The 9,328-nt window shown below is 33.9% G+C and overlaps 1 pseudogene; it reads right to left on the bottom strand.

Moving 5' to 3' along the window:
- The window catches only part of LOC122145017, a 13,932-nt pseudogene extending 6,335 nt beyond the window's left edge, over nucleotides 1–7,597 (bottom strand).
- Nucleotides 7,598–9,328: the final 1,731 nt, after the last annotated feature.

Raw genomic sequence — 9,328 nt, 5'->3', positions numbered from 1 at the left:
AACCATGACACAAACACAAAAAAAAAAAAAAAAAATTAAATAATAAGAACAAATAAAAAAAAAAAAAAAAAAAAAATGTAAAAAAAAACACACACACGCACAAAGAACACAGTAAAAAAACTCAAATGAAAAAACCACAAAAAAACACACAAACAAAAAAAGCAAGCCATTATATCAAGTCAACATGAAAAAAAGACCACACCTTACTCTTCAAAATCTCACCACACAAACACAGCACACCTCAGTCAAACAAAAACAAAATCAACACGTACTCCAAGACAAACAAAGAAACAAAAAAAAGAAGAAAAAAAAACAGACATCACACTTCGCTCCACAACAAATCGCGTTTCAAAAAAAAAAAAGACACATGAAAAACAGCCTCACACACACAAAAACACACACACATAAATCTCCGAAAAACAAACAGCCACAAAAAAAGTAAACACTACCACACACGAACAAATCTTTTTGAAAACAATACATTAAAAACAACTGACATGCAAAAACCACATACACTCCTCGTCACACAGGACACACCCCAGAAATAAAATGAAAGAAACCTCTTTACACACTCACTGCTACTCACGAAACAACACTCTCACCACACAAACAAAAATAAAAAAAAAAAAACATACAAAAAAAAATAAAAATGAAAAAACACAGACAAACACACACACACAAAAACAAAACTCTCTCTCACGCACACACTCTCTTTCTCTCCCACACACACTCTCTCACGACACACTCTCCTCTCCTCTCTCTCCTCTCACACACACAGACACACACACACACTCTCTCGCTCTCTCACCCACACACACACACTCTCTGCTCACACACGACACACACACACCCACACACACACAGCTCCGCACACACAGACACGGGGGCTCCGGGGGGGGGCCCCCCCACAACAACGCTCTTCTCACAGCACACACTCTCTCACACACACCTCCTCTCTCTCTCTCATCTCACACACACAACACCACAAACACACACACAGAATTCCTGTAAAGGAAGGACATAATGAACCGCCCCACATTTTTCTTAAAACATACAGTAAGATAAACTCCGCTTATAGTTTTCATCTTAAAGCTTGAGAGGTTTCCCGCAAAGCTCTGCTACATGAAATAATGACTTTAAACTTTCAAATAAGTTTGATGGTCAGCCAAGTACTGAATATTTTCGAAGCAAAGCTAGTTGGCGTCTGGCCTGGGTAAGAATAGCATGAGAAGCCAATGAGTTACTTGCTTTCACCAAAACAAAATAAATGCTTTAATCACGGAACCAAAAGTCATGGAGAAACGGGGCACATGGGATGAACAGGTAAACATGAAATACTCACTGATCACGTTTAGAGCCCCACAACACAACACGCTCTCCCCAACTAGAGACAATCGTTCGGAGAGTTAACAACCGCTCATGAACCAATGCTGCTCCTTTTGTTTTGTTTTTTGGATGATTTTGAAATTTGAAAGTTAAAACACACTCATGCTTCGGGAAGAGTTCAGGAAAAGGTCAACTCAGGAGAAGGACAAGAAGAGAGAAAAAAAAAACAGAAAAACTAAAACGCCAGCACAGAGGTTTTTAAGCAGTTTAAGGAAAGAACATGGAGTCGTCAAACGGCAAGCAACGACTCCATAAACACAAACAGCTGAGCTTTATCTCCCACAAAGAAACCTGCCATCTCTGATACTTCCTTTAAAAAAAAATCTGATTTTGTTAATCTCTTGGCAGCATTTTAATTTAAGGCACTACATCTGGGCAAAATACAAAAGGTTTAATATAATTATTATCTTAAATAAATAAATAATGTACTTCAACTAAATCTGGCCTCATGTTATTAAAAATCTTTACGTGCTAATCGAATAAAAAAAGTTAAAACAATCACAATCCACTAAACTATAAAGTTTATTCATACTACATTGATCTAAATGCTTTCAAAAAAAAAAAAAAAAAAAAAAAAAGTTTGCAAAAGAAAATGAAGCCAGTTTTCTGAAGCATTTGTTTAATTACGACATTAATTTCATGGCAATTAAGCAGCACATTTCTATAGTTCCAGTTGCAGAAAGCAACAAAATCTGTGTTAAATGGATCACCAAATATGTCACACTGCAAATACTGATGCATCTTAATGGTCCTAAAAATCGGTTTTATTTTCTCTATGCAAGAAAATATATAGTCATATCAATGGCTATATTTTTGAAAGATTCACTCAAAAGCTTTCCGATGCTTCTGAAGTGAGACACGGAGACAGGCTTTTAGCTATTAAGGAATTAATTATTTTAAAATATTCTGAAGAGACTACAAATGGAGTTAACGGCTCCATTAAAACACAAACGCTTACAAAAGGTGCGAAATAAAGCAATATCTGAAACAAACAACAACAGAAACGAAGGACAATCCACTGAGCTTCCAGCAGAAGGTATTGCCCACCCACTTGCACACATGCCAAACTCCCTCCACGAAAAGACCCACAAGGCATCGGAGCTAATTCATGCAACACTGCATGCACTGAGCAGCTGGAAGAACCTCGACACCATCTCTTTTTTTTTTTTTTTTTTTTTAGTTAATTACACTGAATTCAGGATTTAAATATCGGTAACAAGCATATTTTTTTTTACCCCTGTAACACCCTGGAGTAGTTTTTGTCTTTAAGAAACCAGTCCCCCCAAACACTGGAGAGGGGAAGAAATAGCTATACCCAGTAGAGGAAAGGGTAGTGAAACCCCTGAATGAGTGTGTTTTTCTCCTCAGTGTCAGAGTGCGAACGCATCACTGCCCCTCATGAAGCTCTTTATGCAGCAATCAAGCTTGAACTATGAACAATAAGGTGGTCACAGACCAAGCGTTGGGTAATACAGCTTGCCACTCAGAACAGCCGGAACGAGAGAGACTGGCGCAAGGGTTTCACGTGATCGTAGGGTTGTTATTGTCCTCGTGCACTGACGCATTAGTGCTTCTGCCGGTTTGGGCTGCCGTTCCTTGTCCCCTCTGTCTGCAGATTCGGATTCTAAGCCTGGCGTTTTCTTGTCCCCCATTCTGGTCTGGTGCCTGGTGCTGTAAGCTGGTGCTTTTAGGGCGGGAGCGCGTGCAGGCATAAGCCGGGGAACCTAGCCGAGTCCCTGTCCCTCACGCGTATGATCGCTCGTGGCTGAAGGGGGGATCTCACTGTATCACTGTACTTTTTTTGCTTTATCACGCAGCCGCGGGCAGCGGTACTGATATCCGGTCCTGTAGCCCTGCGGAGAGAGCGCCGCGTCACATCTCGGCTCGAACAGAGAGGCGACGAGAGAAGAGTCTGATCGGACCTGCTCCCCGATCTGCCACTTCGGGTGCGAGCTCGACCCGTCACCAACCGGCTCGAGGTGGCGTGGGCGGGATTACCCGTCTCCGACCGGCTCCAGGTGTCGTGGCCGGGATTTATACTTGCTCGGGTCTAACATAACCAGGTTGTCAGGACCTCCTGCACTGGCGAGGGTGCGCACCTGTAATTCAGACCGGAAAGCATTAACGACTCTGATTGAGAGTTTAGAGTGTTTTAGTGTAATTCTACAAGCGTCCAGCTTCAGCTCGTGTCAGATCTTGAGTGATTGAATATCTCCAGATGAACTCTTACTGGACTGAAGCAGCTCAGCTTACTTGATCTCCATCAATCATTTTTAGATTCTCAAATCTGATTCATCAGGATCGTCTGATGAACCTTTATTTCTTCATCTCGCATCACTTGCATATATTTTTGTATCATTTACAAAAAAAAAAAAAGTTTTCCTCATCTCATTACTGGAGATATAGAGCACAGACTCTATGTAGAATCAGTTTCTGTCATAGCTGCTGCGCTGTTATAAAGATCTCACTCAAAGTTACATCACAAAAGCCCCAAAAAGCATAATTTATTAGAATATCAGCATCTGCAACAAATTGCTTTTTTATTTTAGGTCTCTGAATAAACTGGCTGTTTTTTCCCTCCATATTTTCCACTGTATAGAATATAGGACCATAAAAGCCTGAGGAAATTTTATTATAAAAAAAAAAAAAAAAATCTTAGATTTATTTGTATATTTGTTTTTTATAGGTGCAAAGAATAAACTCTTGATTTTTATTTTTTTTTTTAAATTCGTATCAAAAATATGATTTTTCTGTGTTGGGAAATATAAATAATATTTTGAATTAGTTTAATTATATATATATATATATATATATAGATATATATATATATATATCAAATATATATTAGGCTGATTTGCCCATTAAAATCAAAATAAAATGGTACTTAAAAAAAATTAGAACCTCTATTTAGTTGCCAATTCAAAATTTCTATTTTTTATTTATTTAATTAGAATTAACTCAAATAACTCAACGAAAAACACAACATATATTTAAAATTTATATTTAATTTTGATATTTAAATTACATTTAAAAACATAAAACAACGAAACAATAAATATAAAAATAAATACAATTAAAATTAACAATGGTAAATATATATATATATATAATAAAAAAAACTAACTCAAATAATAAAAACCTAGGATGTATATTAATGATACCAAAACCAAGGAACACCAAAGTTATCGTCAAGTAGTAAAAAACTTGTGAAAGTGAAAAAACTAAAATTAGTTTTTTTAAATTAATTTAACTTTAATTGAAAGTTTTACTAGAATGAAATTCAAAATGGAAAAAACTCAAATTATACTAAGCATTAAATGGTACATATTCCTCTCTATTACTTATCTTCTTATAAAAAAATAAAATAAACTTTATTTACTAACTGCTTGTTTCTTCTATCGTTTCTAAAAGTAGATTTTCTGACTAATTATTTGAGGCTGTACACAGGGGTTCAAACCCTGGCTGTAAACGCATTAAAAATGTTCAAAATGGACAGTTTTAATTTGGTTTTCACCTGAATCTCGCAGGCTGTGACCGGTTGTTAATGTATAAAATTCCTCTTCGAACCGTTCTCCAACAGACACCAGACCGTGATCCTCAAAATCATCACCTGAAAACACACAAACCAGTATAAACGTATAATTTAACACCATATCGCAACCAAATGCTATTAGTAAAGTAACATACACAATCTTCAATTAATTACATAAACACTTTCAACTGGATTCTTCATAGAAAATATTTTTTTAAATGTCCGTTAATAAAATTTCTGAATAAAACCACCAAGTCATTCCAATAAAAATATACTTTACAGTCTTACAAAAATCATATATTCCAATCAACCTCTTGTATATCCAGTCATTTCGATTTTCATAATGAAAGCAATGGTTAGACCTTTGATTTGAAACTGGATTGGTTTTGGACACATTAATTTTATTCATCACTTTCTGGAATTGTATTTCAGGTAAGTGTGATTTTAATATCAGATGATGGTATTTCAGTGCATTAATTTACATTAAACCCGTACAAACCTGAAGCTAGACGTTCAGCAGAAGGTGCTACAGCCCTTTCATCTGTGTGTATTTGTGGTACCTTGCTCTTGGGACCAGGTTCTTCTGTATGAGGACGCGGCTCTCGTGTCCACCAGGATACCGTGTATCGTGGTATGAACCTCGCCCAGCGACAGAGCCCTGGGGAAATGGGCGCATGACCACACTTCATGGCAACACCTGGAAAACATAACATTTAAACACTTAATATGCATAAATCAGACAAAAATAAAATAATAAATCAAATGTTGCAATGAAATAAATACACTTTGCACTATTTATGCTCTCATTTTATTGTATATAATATTTCAGAATTTAATTGTGCCATCATATTTCATGTCTCATTTCATTTAATGAACTTTAAATCAATAAAAAGAAATACAAAGAAATGAGAGCATAATTTAAGAGTGCAAAATACATTTATTTAAATGCAACATTTATGGTCTCATAATTTTTTTTTATTTCATTGCAACATATCCTATAATATTTAATAATTTAATTTTGTCTGCTACTGTATTTTCAGGTGAATTTTGACTTATTTCATATTAATAAAGTTTAATAAATTAATAAATAAAATATGTGTATAAAATATTGTATTTATTGCAGTGAAACAGTTATTAATGCTCTTCATTTCACTGCATTTTATTTTCACTGCAACATTTAATATATTTAATAAATTAATTTTATATTATATTTCGATGTGCATTTTGTGTCTCATTTCATTTTAATGAACAAATTAATAAATTCATGAATAAATACATTTTTATTCACAAATTTATTAATTTAAGTGTACTGAATTGAAACGAGAACAGTGGACAAAACTAAATTATGAATGATTACATTAAATGTTGCAATCTTTATATAAAAATGGATGAAACGTGAACAAATAAGGCGAATGTCATTTTTTCATCTGGTCACAAATCTATTTTGCACTATATCTCTTTTCATTTTTTATTAATTAATTACATTTTTGCACTATTTATTTATGCTCTCATTTCATTGTATTTTTTCACTGCGACATTACATATAATATTTCAGAATTTAATTTTTTCCACTATTACACGTCTGTTAAATGAAATAATTTTTTTTTTTTATTATTTCAGCTAGTTGCCAAGGCAACATTTCCAGCTTTTGTATAGTTTAAGTTGAATTACTAAAATAACTAAAATATAACATAGTAAAATAATGTCAAAAAACAACAAAATAATTAAAATTGTAAGATTAAAATGAAAATGTAAAATGTAAAAACTATTTCAAAATTTCATGTCTCATTTTTTAAAATTTAATTTTAATAAATTCAAGAATAAATACATTTTGCACTATTTATGTGCTCACTTAATTGTATTTTTATTCATTAATTTATTAATTCGAGACAAAATGCACCTCAAAATATAATAACAGACAAAAGTATATTATGAAATATTTTATGAAGTGTTGCAATCTACAAATAAAAATGGAAAAAATGTAAATGCATCATTTTTCTTCGTTCACAAATACATTTCAGACCATCTTTTTTGTATCGATTAAATATGATTTCATTATTGCTTTCTATCAATAATAATTATTAATATATTTATATGAATTGGTACCGCGGCGCCAGCAGCTGTGTGGATGTGCACTATGCACTTGACGTCGGGCCGAGCAGCGTAGATGGCGGAGTGGAGGGTGAATCCAGCCTGATTTACACCCAGATTAGTGCTGCCTCGGTCCACTATCTCCCCCTGCAGGTTAATCTTGACCTGAGGACACACACAATCCTGATAAATACAGACGTAACACACTACATGATAATATCTGTCAGCCTTTATCGTCTGATGTCCAGATGGCTGAGAGAAACAAAGGCAGGGTTACCAAACTGGAGGCAGTGACTTCACTGTACAGAAGCCTGAAAGGGACAATCAGAAAACGCTCCTGTTCAGAGTTCAGCCGGACCTGAGGAGACAGAGGAAGAGAGGTTATTCTCACATTTATAGTGTCCAGTGCTGAATATATTAGTGACCACTCACCGTCAGGTGGTTGTAGATGAGCTGAGAACAGCCGAAAAGGTCGGCCAGGCGATAAAACCCGGCGAGTTTACAGCGTAAGAGCTTCTCTCCTTTCTCATAAGCGATGGAGTCTGAACCTCTCAGATCATTCACTGGAGTCACCATCCCCAGACCTAAACACACACACACACACGCACGCATGCACACACACACACACACACACACACACACACACGTCAGTTAGAGCTGCAATGCCATTTGTACATTAAAAAATAAATAATAATAATAATAAAATACGGGTATAGTTTTTTTTTTTAAAAGATTAAAAGTTGTGGATTTTAATATATTTTTACTTTCAGTGAGAGAAAAACAAGCTACTCTTTAAAAAAAAAAAAAAAAAAAAAAAAAAAAAAAGGTTATTATCATTAATTAAAACCTAAACCCTAAACTGCGTTGCACTTAAAATAAGCGTTAATGAAATAAAAGTATTTAAAAAACTATTTCAGTTGATTGAGGAATTTACCAAGGAAATATTTTTCTAACTCTTCATTCAGTTTAAGTTGGAAATAATAAAATAATGAAAAAACAAAAACTAAAAACTATAATTAATAAAAGTTTAACTTTAATTAAAATTTTTACTAGAAATAAAATTACGATGAAATTCAAAATGGAAAAAAATAAATATATACATAAGAAATTAAATAGTAGCATATTAGCTCTCTATTCTAATCATATTCTTTATAATAAAAAAAACTTGCCCCTTTTAGACCTGCAATATTTATTCACTAACTGCTTGTTTTCTTTAAAAGAAAAAGAAAAAAAATATGCTTCTCTAATCTTTTTGCATTCTATTTGTTTTTATTTTTTACATTTTATACACTAAAAATCAAAAAAAAAGGCCTCTAAATACTCAGATGGCTCTCTATTCTTTTCTATTCCATCTATTTTTTTTTTTTTTTATTATTATATGATTTTAAAAAAGCCCTTGTTGTGTGTGTACTGCATTAAGCTATACAGAGACTCTGATATAGCACTTGTATTTTCTTACGTTCTTTTATTGTTGATTTTTGATTGCTTCCTGTTGTCTCCTCATTTGTAAGTCGCGCTTTGGATAAAAAGCATCTGCTAAAATGACTAAATGTAACGTAGAAGCAATGTTGAGGCTCCTGAAGCATGAGGCCACACTCCCACTCATGCTGAGGTCACTTTACGCCTTCCCTGGGGGGGGCAGCCTTGGGGTACAGCGGAGTGGGCACGCCTGGTGGTCAGCGAAGTCAGCGATCTTTCTTTTTCACAGAGCCAGCAGGCGCTGGTGGGGGGTTTTCCCCTTTCTTCCATCTTTGATCCTGGATCCAGGGGCTCCAGCTCATCTGGGAACGTGCGCTCGGCTGAACAAAGACCATTAGCTGGATGAATACAGATCTCTACAACTCTAAAGTCAGCAGCTAATGTTACAGCGACACGCTGAACACACGATAGATAAAGAGAGAGATAATAACACAGTACATAATTTATGAGTGTATGTTAAAGAGAACATCAAACACGTTCTACAGACCGGCATCAGTGACTTTCTCATCGTGTGGCCCATATACCACGCTAAAACACAATTTAAATATAGTATAAAAGTATAATTAGAAATTCTCGATATATATATAACACACATACATACATATATATATATATATATATATATATATTATATATATATATATATATATATATATATATATATATATATATATATATATATATATATAAAAAGATAAATAGGTATAATATAATTTTTTTTAAATATATATGAAGAAAAGAGAACATATCATACTGCATGATAAATATTAAATATTAACTATTAAAATGCTTTTTTATTTATATTTTTCCATATACCTTTAAATTAAAAAAAGTAAATAA

Source organism: Cyprinus carpio, unplaced genomic scaffold (genome assembly GCF_018340385.1).
Source record: "Cyprinus carpio isolate SPL01 unplaced genomic scaffold, ASM1834038v1 S000006823, whole genome shotgun sequence".
Classification (NCBI taxonomy): domain Eukaryota; kingdom Metazoa; phylum Chordata; class Actinopteri; order Cypriniformes; family Cyprinidae; genus Cyprinus; species Cyprinus carpio.
Note: the sequence above shows the minus strand (reverse complement) of the source record. Positions and strands in the feature narration are given on the sequence as shown.